This window comes from Gallus gallus, chromosome 15 (assembly GCF_016699485.2).
Source record: "Gallus gallus isolate bGalGal1 chromosome 15, bGalGal1.mat.broiler.GRCg7b, whole genome shotgun sequence".
In the NCBI taxonomy this organism is placed as follows: Eukaryota; Metazoa; Chordata; class Aves; order Galliformes; family Phasianidae; genus Gallus; species Gallus gallus.
The window spans coordinates 12520280-12535597 of NC_052546.1; positions in this window are offsets into that span (position 1 = coordinate 12520280).

Sequence of the window (15318 nt, forward strand, 5' to 3'; positions counted from 1 at the left end):
TTCCTGGGAAACTCCTGCCTATGGGGTCAGATGAGGGCTTTGAATATTTCCCCACAGCTGTCTGTGTTTCCGGGGCTGGAGAACCCCTGGAAAAGCTGCTGCAAGGAGGCTGAGATGCAGTGGTGCTTTGCAATCCCCTCTGCACCATTTACCTTCTCGTCCATCCTGTAATGTTAGGAGTACAGGAAGGGTTTGTGCGACATTGGTGCAAAAGCAGGAGTGGGAGTTTGCTGGGAGAAGAGAGATGAGACCAAATGGGAATGACTCTGCTTCTGGAAAATGAGCCAAAGGATGACCCACAAGAGATTCCAGAGAGCTCTCAGGAGGTTTTACCATTTGCCAGAAGTTAAGAAATAAGGTGGAAATGTACTTAGGGAATAGCACATGTGCTGAAAAACAGTATATCCTTGCTACTTTGAGGGAACTAGGAAGATCCTGAAATTCAGCCCAGCTTTGCCAAATGGGGAAAATCACATCTCCAGCCAGAGAAACCAGGGCATGGGGCAGCTGGGGGCCAGGGCAGCGCCGTGCCCTGCATGGGGCCAGCTCCGTAATTGGCAGCCCCTGCTCCACTGCCCCTTCTGCCGCCTGGTGTTTAATTGCACTAGCTAACAGTTCAGGGGCAGAGCTGCTCCGGGGCCTTATCTCTGCTTTCACCATTTTTCTTTCTGGGAAATGAAGTTAAAAATCCCTTCACAGCAGCTCCAGCGGAAAAAAAATTAGTCCCATATCACTATTTAACATGCACTGCTAAAAACTAGATAAACACAGGCCGTCACTTGGAGATTAGCTCCTCACATGACTAAATGATTTATTTAGAAGATTCGTTCTTTTCTCTCTCTCTCTCCTTCTCCCTCTCTCTCTTTTCCTTGGCTAAGAACATATTAATCAGAAATTAGAGGCAGGCTGAGGGATGGAGAACAACCTGACAAAGAGCAAACGGAGAGGGAGAAGGGAGAAGGATGGGGAAGAGGAGGGGAGTGGGGACAGGGCCAGGGAAGGGGAAGAGGCAAAATGCACAAAAGATGGGAAAATGGAGAGGTAAATACAGGGGGTAGGAGTGGGGATGGGAGGGGAAGCATGTGTTTTAGAAGGGGGGACCCAAAGCAAAGGAACGGGAATGGAGCTGGAATGGAAGCAAGGCAGTGCCAAGAGAGGACCATGCGTGGGGCTGAGCTGCCCCTGGCGGTCAGGCCTGCTGCTGAGGGCACTGATGGGGTGTGCAGCCCCCACTCCCCGTTCCTTGCAGGTGTGGGTGATAAGAGCATCCTGGTGCTACTCAGGCGTGAAGGGGCCGGGGATTTGCAGAGGGGGATAAAAGAGAAGCGGCACTGTCTGATTATGGGGCTGTGTGCCGGGGTGGGGGCAGTGCCGTGTCCCTCCCTGTTATCCACAGTGATAAGCAGCCCCGAGGCTGAGGCCAGCAGCGATAAGGAGATTAGGCAGTCAGCTCTCAGTAGCGCTGCTCCTGCGGGATCTCCTGCTCCCACGGACCCACCAAAGGTTATCTGCTGTGCTGCACTTGAACCTGCCTGCAGTCCTGCCCGGGGGTGCTCTCCAGCCCAAAAAGCCAAGGATGCTCCCAACCCACAAATCAAAGGATGTTCCCATCTCAGAAATAGGAAGGATGCTTCCCATCACACGAATGGGGAGGACACTTCCCATCCCATAAAGCAATGGATGCTCCTCATCCAGAGCACCCACCCCACAGATGGGGCTTTTCCTCAGCCCCACAGCAGCCCACCCCCTGCACATGGACAGCCGCAACGCCAGGTGACCCCACCTTGCAGCCCCAACCCAGCCAGTTTCCACCTGCCTGCAAGCACAGCGCTGCTGCTTTGAGCACTGAACACCAGGCAGTGCCCTGATGTGTCACAAAATGGCCAATTACCCCTCTCACTCGTTATTAATTTATTTAATTTTAGTTTTGCAGAGACCGCTAGCAAGGTGGGAACCGGAAAGCAACCTGAGCTCTCTTTGCACATCAGGTGCAGCACGTCACTGTAGGACACCCTCTGCAAGCGATTCCCTCGGTCACAGCCCCATGGGCTGAGTGGGAGGATGGTGATGGCCTTGAGGGGCTGCAGGAGGCTGCAATGTCCTGGTGAGGTTGGGCTGGCAGATGTGCGAGTGCAAATGAATGAGTGGAAATTCCTGCATGCAAACCCATGTGTACAAACCCTTGCATGTAAACCCTTGTTTGCTATCTATTGTGTGCAAATTCTTGCATGCAAACACTTGCATTCAAACCCATATGTGCAAACGCCTGCAAAAAACTATTGTATGCAAACCATTGCACACAAACCCTGTGTGCAAACCCTTGCATGCAAACCATTGTGTGCAAATTGTTCCACACAAACCACTGCGTGAAAACCCACGTGTGCAAACCCTTCCATAGAAACCCATGTATGTAAATCCTTCTGCGCAAACCACCGCATGAAAACTCTCATGTGCAAACCCTTGCATGCAAATCACTGTGTGCAAACCTATCCATGCAAACCACTGTGTGCAGATCCTTCCATGCAAACCTATGTGTACACATCAACACTTCAGGCTCTCTGCCAGCCCTTTGCTCTCACACTGCAGGAGCCATGTACTACAACCCACAAAGGCCCCATTTCCTTTGCCCCGTGCCTACACTGGGGCAAGTTGGGATGGGCAATGCACCCCTGTGCCCTCAGGACATAATGTTAACGCACCATCCCCGCCTACCCTGCAGCAGGGCCACCCATTGTGAGCCCCTGGGTGCCCAAAACAGGGGAAAGGCTCTTGGGGCCCAGGGGCCATGCTGGGGACGCATCACGATACACAGTCCTTCCCAGCCCCGCACCTCATAGCCACGACGTCTCTGCTTATCTGCACCCATGACTCCAGGAGCCTGGAAATGGTTTTTTTCATGTTCGCCAGCTTTTCTGTTTCCCCCACGCTGCTTTCCCTCCTGCACAGTGCTCTGTAGGCTGACAGCCGCCTTGCTCCCCCCCGCCCCTTCCCAACTTGCCCCTTTTTCTCAGCATTTTTTCCCATACACTCCTTTCTCCTTCCTCTTTATTTTATCTCGATTTGCCACAAATCTGTTCCCCCACAAAGCAGCTGCCATCTTTGTTCTTTGCCATTATCAGCTGCGGCACACGGGCCCGGCCAGGCTGCCTGGCAGACAATTGCTGACTAATAGACTGTCTGAGAGCTATTGTGGAGTGTGTCCGAGGCAGATCTATCATCGTGTCCTATCACCCGTGCCGCATTGACACCAGGGGAGAGCGGCACGGAAGGAGGAATGGGGAAAGGGTTGGGAAAAAGGGAAAAAAAAAAAAAAAGTAGAAGTAAAAAGGAAAAAAAAATGCTCTCACTCGGCACAGTGCATCGCTGCTCCCTGGACCAGGCAGGAGCAGATGTGGTCAGTATCTCCGGCGGGCTCCATCCTGCCTCCATCTGCTCCTGGAGGCTGCTCTGCGGCAGGAGGCTGCTGTCAGAGAGCTGCAAGGGGTGAGGGGCTGCAAGGGGATGGGGAGTGCTGGCGGCCATGGGGGGCGAGGCTGCTGGTGATGCACTGGGGTAGTAGGGCACTGGTGTGCCTTGTGCCCATGTTCTGGTGTTGGAGGAACCCCTGGGAGTCCAAGGAATTGAGGACACAGCGCTGGCCCTTCCTCCTGCTCAGAAGGCAGCAGGGATGGTGCTTGGGCTCCAGTGGAGGGGGAGCTTAACGTGTGAGTCCACAGCTGAATATACAAGCAGGGGAGCATGGCTCAGAGGTGGGCCCCCCACTCACACACAATCATCTCACTCCTGTTAATGAGGTCTGGGTACCCAGTGTAAAATTTGGTGGCACAGAACCATCACGGCTCCTCGTCCTGCCAGTGAGTGCCCTGTGCAACATCCAGGCTGCAACTTCAGCCCCGCAATGAGCACTAGGGCCATGTCTGCAGCCATGTTCCCAGCCCTGACAAGAGGGAAATGGAATGGGAGACTGGGGATGTTTTTTTGAATCTCAGCTCTTCATACTCTTATCCTTTTGTTATGTTGGTCTTGCACCGGGGAAGATGCCCAAAAGGCCACTGTCACTGCTTGGTGCTGGCTGGGGGGGACTCTGGGACTCCCAGGAGATGGGGACAGAGGGGACACAGCCACATGGGCATTGGCTGCTGGAGTGGAGTAATGCGCGGGTGCTGTGAGACCCCCAGGCCCTATGGGGCCGTGGACAGCAGAGGGGGCTGCAGATCAGCGGGAGAGGTGACATCTGCGGGCACACTTTGGGGACAGGAATAGAGCAGCTGGGACTCGGGGTGGGGGCGAACAGGGCTTGGGTCAGGAGGCAGCCACGGTGTGCAGGAGGATGGGGGGGATGCTTACAATGCATCACCCCTCGAAGGGAAATGAGCCCCCCGTGCTGATGTGTGACCCCGGAACAGCACCCGTGGGTGGTGTGCAGCCCACAGCTAAAGTACAAAGGAGCGCAGAGAGGGAGGCAGTGGGCTCTGTTTTCCCCAGGCTGCGCTGCCTGATCTATGCGTGCACACACAAGGTGAGATGAGATGAATAGTTAATGTCCCCAGTGGGTTTTGCTCCTGCTCGCTGCAAAGTTGTGAACAAAATGACCGGCCATGCATTGAACGGGCTTACATCGCTCTCCATATGGAAATGAAGATAATCCAGGGCCTCGCTTTGTGTTCCGCAGGAGAGCGGGTGGCAGCGGGGCTGGGGGATGGGGCCAGATCCTGCCCGCCTGGGGAGGACACAGAGACCCCAAAGCCTCAGCCCCATCCGCATGCACATGAACCACAGCCTCATGCCACAAAGCTGCCTGGAGGTTCTGCCCTGCTCTGAGATGCACTGGAGGCCACGCTCTGCCTTGGACCAACCTCCCCCACCCCCCCGACTAAGCTCTGCTTCTCTCAAATCAAAGTGACAAAGGATGGTTCTTCCCAAACTCTTGCTAATGAGACACTCTTTCAGGAAAGCCCCCAAAGTGCTGCTAACAAAGTCTAACTTAAGGGGGATGAAAAAAAAAACCAAACAAACCAAAAAGCAAGAATAAATCTTCCTCCGCTGGGCAGTTTTCAAGGCTTCATCTCGTGCTGTGCATCTGCTTGGCTTTCTGGCGAGCCCTGCAGTATGTGCACCACTCGTGACAGATTTGAGGCTCGCGCACCTCCTGTGGTTCCATTCCTCTTTTGTTTCTCTGGCTCCGGGCAAAGGACGGAGGTGAGGGACGTCGAGCAGGGACCCAGCAGGGCAGGACGTGGGGACCCCTGAGCGGCTGTGGGTCCCCGCAGAGCACAGCAGCAGCAGCAGGCGCTGAGCACACAGCATAGCTCGATGTCATGGCTCCCCCTGTAGCCGCCAGGAGAGAGGCACGGCAGCACAAGAGCAGAGGGGAGCCCCACTGCCAGCCTAGTTTGCAGGGGCCCTGCCAGCCCATAATATGCCGCAGCCACCTGCACTGCCTCATTGCGGAGTAGTGGTGAGGTCATGTCGCACCCAAATGTCCCCATTTCAGGGTGTCCCCACAGAGCATCCTCCCTGGGGCAGGAGTGCTGGTAGCTGGAACCATGCACACGCCGTGGCACACACACGCAGCCGGGGATCACCGTGCACCTCCGTAGGACCAAGCAGATGGGACATAACCCTGAGCCATGCTGGAGATGCCTCATGGGGTTTGCGAAGGGCAGCCCTGCTCCTGGAGGTACCTGGTGCCAGCGTGGTGCTCGGGAGCGTGGTGCAGCAGGGATGCACGCAGCCAGCGGAGAAATGGGGACAGCCTCTTGATCATAGCACGCAGAGTTGGCAAATTGCCGTGACTTAACAAATTCCTGCTGCTGAACTGAGCTGTGGAAATCACTCCAGCATGCACTGGCGGCCTCTGCACGTGTGCAGGGGTTTTTTTAAGCCACATTTTCCTTTGCTGCCAGGTGGGGCAGGGTCCAGCCTGTTCCTCAGGGGGCCATCCCTATCTGACGCAGCGTTTGGGATCTCCCCGTGTGCCTCAGTTCAGGCTATGAAGGCTTTGCAGATTGGGGTGATCTGAGGGCCAACGCCCCCCCACCACCACCACCCTGTGCCAGCTGCTGTCACTGAGAGGGCAGCAGCCCAGATGTCCCCTGTGACCACCGCAGTGGGAGAGGAGTGGCAGGCAACCTACAAGGGCTGACAAATCACCTCTGATGGGCAGCATCAGAGGTACGATGAGCCATTTGTCGCTGCTCCTGCCAAGGATGTGCATGGAGCGGGGGGAACCATTCCCACTGGGTGTGGGACCAAAGGAGCAGGGGTTGCTGTGGAGTTCAGATGAAGTCCGGTGCTAAAAGGATGAGTTTCTACAGACCAAAAGACAATACTTTGTGCCTCAAAGATTGAGCATGGCAGGGACCAGAGCTCAGTCCCTTTTGCTGCCCCAGTGCTGAGGCCTCAGTGATGGGGCCAGAGATGCAGCTCAGAGCAGGCTTTGGGCCACACTACCTGTGTGACAGTGTGGCTGTGTGTTTAGCCTCGCTGGAAGATCAAGCCCCACTGGTTAATTAAAGTCTTGGGCCCTGAGATCTGCTTATTTCGTTCTGCAGCAGTAATGCTATAGAAGTGTTCCGCACAATTTCAGCCGCAGTGACTACAACCACAGTTAGAAACCAGGAGCAGCTCTTCTCCTTATACCCCAGGCATCACTTCACATGGACAAAACAAATACCACAGGCAAACATGTGCTGCGTGCATGCATCCCCACGGCAGCTCCTCTGTACCTACCTGCGTTCAATTGCAGGGGGTGGTCCTGCCATGTCTCCATCCCAAATCTCCTCCTTTTGAACCCAAGGCAGTCTCATCCGCCCCATCACCACCCAGCTGGCTGCGTGCGGGCAGCCCAGCCCCACGGCCCTGCAGGGCTCCGGGGTGGGGGCCAGAGGGGAGGGGGCCATGCAGGCGGGTGTATGCTTTTTATTTCAGTAATTCTTTTATCTTGTTCTCGCACCCTGAACAGTATGAGCGTTCATCAAAGTAATTGACGTGGATGAAATTAGCGCTTCCTGCTATGTCGGACAGATAAACTTTGCTGAATATTGATTTTGCACAAAGAAAATGACATGTGCTTGGTCCTCACCCTTTATCTGGACGGAGCAGGGAGATGCTGGGGGAGGCGAGGGGGGAAGGAGGCAAGCCTTCGCTGGAGAAGCATCCATAAGAATTACTTTTATCTCTTCTTCCACAAGAAGACAACAGAAGATAAGGCTGGGCGACAGTGCTGGGGGAGGCTGAGGGGGAATCAGGGAGAGGAGCCCAGCAAAGACCTCTGCCGGTGCTGGACGCAAGGGCTGGGCTGGGGGCTCTTTGTCAGCCACAGGGTTTGGGTATATTACAGCTTTCCAGGGATGTACGTCACAAAGAGTGGAAAGGAGTGTGGGCTCCCCCTCATCCCATTCACAAAATGCCCCCAGCAGGGTGCCCTGCCCTGCAGCCCCAGAGCAGCCCCGCACCCAGCCCCAGTCCAGAAGTTCGGCTCCATCCTTGTCCCCGAGCCACCATTCCCCACTCCGTTTGCACAGGTTTGCAGGATGCATTCACCGAGCTGCAGGGTTTTGTGTCAACACCACACTCTGCAGAGAGGGGATATGGGAACAAAGCTCGTACATGTGCTGTTTTTCCCAGAGCGCCGTTCTCTGAGACATGGGGTGACCTGAGCTCTGCACACAGAGCATCTCGTGGTGTAAGCAAGAAGCCATGGGCTTTTCAAAGGCTACAGAATGTATTTATACACGGTATTCTTCCTGGCATAGAAGCACAGCACAGACCCCTACGGATGAGAAAAGCAGAGGTAGCCCTGACCCAGGCTGATGGCTCCTGAATCACAGGAAAACTGAGCACTACCTATTAACAGGGACTTGTGGCTGTTCTTGCAGAGCCTGACATCCTTGTCAACATCAGCTTACATAGCAAGTGCTTGGGAAATTTGGGGAGTTGCTGAAAATTTCCCTGCCTGAAGCCCTGAGAGCTTCAACGCAAGGCTCAGGGCAGGATTATGCAGGCCAGGGACAGCTCACCAACACTAGCATGGGGATACAGATGGAGTTTGTTTGAAAAGACTGAAACAAGAGGGTGTAAAAGGCAATTAACATGAATTTCCTGAGCCGTGCTGGGACAGGCTGGACATAGAACAGAAGGCAGCAGGAACCTTGGGGATGGGTCTTGGCAGCCCTTCAGCCCTCTCCTGAGTGCATCCCCAGGTGGAGCCATCAGCAGGGTCAGCCAGCACTCTGCTCTCCTCGTCAGGTTCAGGAACTTCATATACTAATGGATACTTGGTGCCAGCAAGGGGTTAAATAATGGTGCAGAGGAACTGGTGGTGGTCATGAAGGGTACTTGCTTATTTAGATTTTATTTAGACATGTAGATGTGAAACGCCAGCAAGCTTTGCAGCAGACAGGTCTTCCTGAGCAAGGTCATCTTGGTCTTTCACTATTTCCTATGGGCAAAGCTACAGGTAGACAGAAGGTGGGATCTGTCCTCAGCTCCCTCCCAGGAGCTGGGTACTGTGCCCCATGGCACTGAGCATGGGAATTGGGCAGTCCATGGAAAGAGCCCAACACCCCTCAGAAGATCAGCAAAACTTATTCTTTCAAATGCCAGGGGTGTGAACCAGCCCAGCTCTGCTTTTGTTTGACTTCCCAACACCCAACCAGATGCCTCAACTGGAAGAGCATTCCTCGCCTCCTGTGTTCCTTGGCAAAACACACTCAATCCAATATTATTAATTACTTCCCATCTGCAAACTTTGGTGTCATTTCTGTGGCAGTTTTCCTTGGCTAATGTCCGCTTATGAAGGCTTCATTTAAGCAGCACGTGCTTCTCCTTCATCCTCCTGCTCACACACACAGAGATCCAGCACTCTCAGCACATTCTGCATCCCGCTCACATCAAGCTCTCCTGTTTTCTCCTTGGGGAAGGGGAAGAACAGCCTCACATTGGTTGGACTGTTACAATTTCTAGCATCCCTTTCTTGATTTCCCCCCTCCCCAGACATACCAGGCCTTGGGGGGATAAAAAAATAAAAATAAAATAAAAATAAAAGCCTTTATTTTGCTGCTTGTATTTTCTAGATACCATGCCCTGACACAGGGAGCAAACAGTTATTAAATAAATGCATTGTTAGGCATGCTTTTAGTCCTGACACCTCTGGTAAATCTGCATTTGTTATTTAGTGAATTAAGTGGTTTTAAATCAAGTTATAATCGGTGGGTGCCCTTGTAAGCGGTATTTTATATCCTCCTGAGCATGCTTTGTTTGCAATTTCTGTACAATTTCTTTAGGTGCATTATATATTTTCCTTGAAATAGCAGCATGCTGTGCTACAGTATCCAGCTGCATAGAAAACATCCTGCCATTAGCATTAGCCCTTCTGTCACAGCTCACCAGCCCAAACCTTGTCCACATGGGCTCAGTGTCTCTGCCTTGATGTGCAGCTTTTGGGGCGCCCTTCCCAGCTGGCTGCTGCAGCAGATCCCCATTTATTATCTCCAGGTCCTCAGGGAGTGTGCTCTCTGGGGTCTTATCACCTACCGAGCTTCTCCCTGGGTGGGCCTGCCAGGGTTTGGCATGGATCAGTGCTTGCTGTGCCAGCTCCCACTCTGTACTGCCATATAGGCAAAGCTGGTCCTTGCACTGCAGCTCGTGGCTGCTCTTCCTCCTGCTGTGACCTGCTTCCCAACCATGGCCAATGTGAGGTCACATAGTGCCAAGCTTGCCATGATGTGGTCACCTCCATCGCTCCATGGCCTGGTCATCTTTGTGATGTGGTCACCTCCATCTCTACATGGTGTGGTCACCTCCATCCATGTTGCGGTCACCCCCATGGTCACATCCACAACAGGGCCATCTCTACTTCATCACAACACGATCTCACCTAGAGGTTAGAACCCTGATCTGACACTCAACACAATACTACCTTCTGTGGCAAGGACCAGAGCTGAGAGCTGCCTCCTCTAACTTTTTGGTGTCTTAAGTGAGGTCTCACAGCTTGATCTAACAGTGAGCTTGATCTAGCCTTATGAGCCCAATGTTGAAGGCCATAAAAATGCAGAAGCTGGGGCTTGACCAGGCCTCAGGCTTCCCACCAGCTGTGCAGCAATCCCTGCTCACCATCCCATCACAGACAGCAGCAGTCATGGCATTGCACAGGTGCTGCCCTCTCCTTGCTGCCTATCCCTGTCTTGCCCCAGGGTGGCATCCACCCCACCCCCAGCCTGTTTTCCCACTTATCTCCTCTGCCTGGTGAATATACATAAATATGAGCAACTGTGTCTGTGTGTGACCTTACCTGCCCTGACTAAATTCATGTAGTGTCTGTGAAGATAATTCTAAAGCCATAAGAAGATAATAAAAAAAAAAAAAAGATTAAAAAAAAAAAAGGGCAAGCATTGTGGTTTGTGTTCTCTTATCTAACCTCCTGCAGGCCTTGGTGGGAGCAGTCCCTTGGTATTTAAAGGGATGCTGCAGCCGGGAACACCGCAGCAAAGGAGTGGGGATGGGTACCACTGGGGACAAGTCCCTGCCCTCCCCATAGGACATGTGGAGTCTTGGGGTCAGGGCAATTGACTGCAGGGAAAACCCAGTGACTGCACCCCCCAAACATCTGCCCAGCTTGATCCTTCAACACATCATCTACAAGTGGTGGGCAATGGAGAAGCCCAGGGTGGCTGCAAATGGATGCACAGCCCCACGGGCAGACGACCTCATCAAACTGGGGAGACCAAGGTGGGAAAAACGAAGCTCCAGGTGTGATTTTCCATCTAAAAATACCACTGCGGCTGCACGCAGCCTTTGCGTGAGAGCGCATCGATTGCAGCAGCAGAGGAAATTATCAAAGGGTTCATCTCAGCAGTGTCATCGTTGAATGGAGCAGGTTGTCAGATAAATGTGAGCATGCAAATTGAACGATCAGAAGAGAAGAAGCACGTTAGCCCCCTCGAAACAAGACCCTGAGGAGAGGGTGAGATGTCCCCTGTTGTCCACCAGCTCTGGAGGTGGGGGCATGGTGAAATGTCAGAAATCCAGGCATTGGTGATTGCCTTCTCACCAGTGCAAATATCTGTGCGCTCTGAGGTGGGAAGGCACAGTGCTTGGGGAAAAATCAAGATGAGCAAACTCCAAATGCACCCAAGCTTTGGTCCAAACCACTTTGCTCTTTTTTCCCCCTTATCTGTGGAGTTTTTCATGGCTGGGATCTAAATGGAGTAAGCCAAATCATCAGAGTCAGTAAAAATACTAAAACGGTAAGGAAGAACCAAAAAACGCCCTGAACGTGCCCAAAGACAATGTAGTTTTTGGGGTCACCACACCTGGGGGTCTCCCTGCAGCCAGGGACACACAGTGTCAGGACATCCCCAGTGGGCACGGTCCTGTCTGGAGAGCGGCTGACGGCTGAGGATAGCCACAGTCAGACACGAGAAGAGGGACACCAGACCACTGCCCCTCCCCACCCCCCACCCCCCCCCCAGTACATGGAGAGGGCTTTCTTCCGCCTTTGTTCGGCATCTCCGAAGTGCTGTCGCCACAATGGCTGAGGTGAAAGGGGTTAATTCGGGGGACAGAGGTAGGATGTGAAGATGCAGAGCGGGACAATGGGCTGCCTTCCTCTTTTGTCAGCGCAGCCATTGTGCCGCGTGTGAAAAATGAAATCTGTTTCATTTTGCTTCCAGATGCGATCGGGCGCCTCTATTTAGAAGCCATCAAAAAAAGCCATCCGAGTGCTGGGGGGGACACGGCGGGGGGAGCACAGGCCTGCCAGACACAGGCGCAGCCCAGCCCCACCCCAGAGCAGCTTTTATTTATTTATTTGGGATGTAATACTTATTTGGATTTAACCCATTCCCTGCCTCTGCCATTCAAGTGGCTGAAACAATCAGCAAAGTCAGTGGGGAGAGGTTTTAGTTGGAGAAGGAATATCCTTCTGCCGGAGCATCCTCCACCCAGAGCATCCTTCCAACAGAGCATCATGCCACCGGAGCGTCTTCCATCCAGAGCATCCTCCCGCTGGAGCATCCTCTCATCCCAACAGCAGCAAGCTGAAGGCCGGGATGAGCCACAGCTCATGATGCTCCCCATGCCCATCCCATGGCTGAGCGCTGTGACAGCTGCCCTTAATGTCCCATCTCACCCCCAAGTTTTGCAGGAAGGATGGGCAGCTTTGGCGTCATTATTTATCAGCATTTCCCCTTGCTCCCAGCACCTCAGGTGACAGTGCAATGAAAGCCAGGTCCGCTGCTCTCCCCCGCCTCTCCCCAAACCAATCTGTGGGTTTGCTACCAACATGAGAAATTTTCACCTCCAGGGAAGGTGTGAAACTTGGCAGTTTTCTTCCCTCTGAGGGGAATTACAGCCCTTGCAGAATGCAAACAAACAAATGCAAATTAACCCTAAAAAAAACATTTTCAGTGCACATCTTGGCCTTTGCCTCAAATTAACAAATCCAGCTGGAAACTCTCAAGATTTACTTTTCCCACCCAAACACACAGCTGTTTGTCCCTCAAGATGTCAGTGCAGGGGACAGATACCAGGCAGCAGGTACCGGATTTCGACAGTGGGAAGAAAAGACCCGAATCTGCCTGCATTTGTGAATTGGGACAGCCCACTCCTGCCTGAGACCCAGCAAACTCACTCCAGCCATGGCTGGGTAGTACCCTGGGCAGTGGGAAGAGTGTAGGATGGCACTGCCAGCATTCCCCCAGGCAGTTCATGACCCCCAGGCCTGCTGTCCCATTGGCCACGCGGGGATGGGGCCACGTTAGTCCTCTCTTCTGCATGACTATCCCATGGCAGATGGGCAGTCCTGCCACCTCAGTGACCACAACCGCACCTCAATCCAGCATCATCTGCTGGCTAATTGCCCCGATTGTGCCCACCACCACATGTTCCCCCCCAGCCTCCTAGCGTCCCCAGCAATTGAGACCTCCCTGCACAAGGCAGGCAGGATGGCAATGTGGCAGCGAGACCGTGGGTGTCACATCACATAAATCAAGCTCCGGAGCCTTCCTATTTAACACACTCTTCCCCTTCGAGTTGTCAGTGAAACCGTTAATTAATTAGCTAATCCTGCAATGAAGTGGATTCTAAATGGGTCTCCCCTCCCTTCCCCCCATTTAGGTAATTACTGCTGAGGGAGCTTTTGTGAGAGTAATTTTCCAGCAGGGACAGCCCCGGATGGCTGAGGAAGATGAATTTAAAGAGGGGGGGAAATAATAATGTGAAGAGGGGGGGATAAAGGACTCCTTCTGCAGGGAAGCATACGCTGGAGACCCAGGCAGAAACAGCAAAGTGCTCCATCACTGCATCGAGGCATTAGGGTCCCCGCATCGGTTCTTGCTTGGTGGGACCTGCCCACCCCACATCTCCACCAGCATCTCCCACCTGCAGCACGTGCACATCCGGTTGCAAAGCATTTTCCATCACAAGACACTCCTCAGGAGGAATGAAGACAAAACCCCAAAGCCCTGAGGGGAGGTTCTTTTCCAAGCCAAACAAAGCAAAAGGCGATTGGCTTTCATGGCTAAGCAGAGAAATATCGAGCAGTCCTCAGGCCAGCACCTCTTGGGGCATTTATTTCAGAGCCAAGGCAACAAGGCAGCACCAGAAGCAACATTTCTCCATCACATCTTGCTGTTTGCCTGCCCCTGAGCAGCTTCAGACCCTTTTTTGTTCCTTGTTATGTCAAACCCAGTCTCCAAGGGAAGATTTTCAAAAAACACACTTTCAGATCCTCAGTTTTGCCTGCACGAGTCCTGCCGAGTCCAACAGAGATATGGAACGAGTGGTGCAAGCTGCCTGCTGCAGCTAAGTGTCCTTTGAACTGCTTCACATCGCTCACAAAAGCATTCAAAATCGAAGTCTGTGGCTGAAATTCATGTCCTGGCCGTCCTCTGGGTGCAGAGGGATCCAGACACCCACCGCAGCTGCAGACCTTGGCCTCCGGTTCCTGGGTAATAAAAATCAGAGTCCTGGGGACATCCTCAGGGTGGCGGAAGTGTTGTAAGAGTCTCCCTGGGGGTTGCTGCATGCTGGGTTGGGTAGGAAGGTGTATGTGCTCTTCTGTATGGGAAATGCATCCTGAGAGTTTGGGATGAAGTATTCCCACCCCTTGAAGAGGTTCCCTGAGCCACCAGCCAATTTCCCCAGATAGGCACACTCTCCATCCTCTGCCTGTGATGCAGAGCAGCAGTGTCTCCTTTTGGCAGCTCACTGCACACCACAACAGGCTCCCAGAGGAACATCATCATCCCCAACGGTGACCTGAGAGAAGCAGGCATGGTAGAGATTACTTCCCTCTGGGCCTGAGGACATGACGAGTGGGCTGCTATAGCAGTGGTTTAATACCATTTCCCTAAGTCTCTTTCCAAATACAGCTTGGAGAAAAGGGGGAGGCACCTCTGCAGCTTCCTGCTGCCTGCTGCTGCTGCTGGTGCAGCTGAAGCATACTTCAGGTCTCCCCACCATCATCTTTTTACATGGATCATTCTCTTCCAGCTGTCTGCAAACAGTCTGCCAGAGACAGCCCTCACTTGCTGCCTTCTCCCATGAAGTAGCCTGAAATTCAGTGTTTCATACTACAGCCTCAAGACAGAAGTGTCCTGGGGCAGCCCTGGGATAGGCAGGAGGGCTCTCTGAGCTGGGCTGGGAAAGGACCTGCTCCAGGGCTACAGCAGCAGAGAAGACCCCAGAGGTGGGGCAGGAGGGGCTGGGGGAAAGAGGCCACCAGAGCCCTTTAAGACCTTGGAGGATATTTCATAAGATGTTGTGGAAAATCTGTAGCCTTTCTGGCTTTTGAGATAACACTGGCTAAGCTGCAAGGCTGAGGAGGATGGGGTAGGGTGATGGCTCAGATCTAGGGTGTAGCATCGAGAACTGAAGTGACAAGGGCTTAATGCCACATTCCAAGGGATGCTCTCCTGGCCACCAGAGAGTGAGACAGTGCCGTCCCTCCACAGCAGGCTTGGTCCCACCAGGACAGCACGAGGAGGGGGACAGCCCAGCTCAGCTACTCCCTCCCTGCATCTTCATGCAGCTGCAGCACCAGTGCTGCTCCCTGCAGCCCCTCCCTGCCCGGCCAGCAGTAAGTGCACTCAGCTGGAAAATTAAGACCCAGGGTTGAACCCAGAGGGGCACAGCTCAGGGCCAGCAGGGATGGGAGCAGCCAGCTGCAGCCCTGTGGCACTGCTGCCAGTGAGGCTGGCATGTGCCAGCCCCACTCCCCAGCCTGGCTCCAGTGTCACTGTCACCTGCCCTGCGGCCGCAGTACATCACTGGTGACAGCTCTGGTGTGCATGGCACAGCACATGCGTGCCTGCC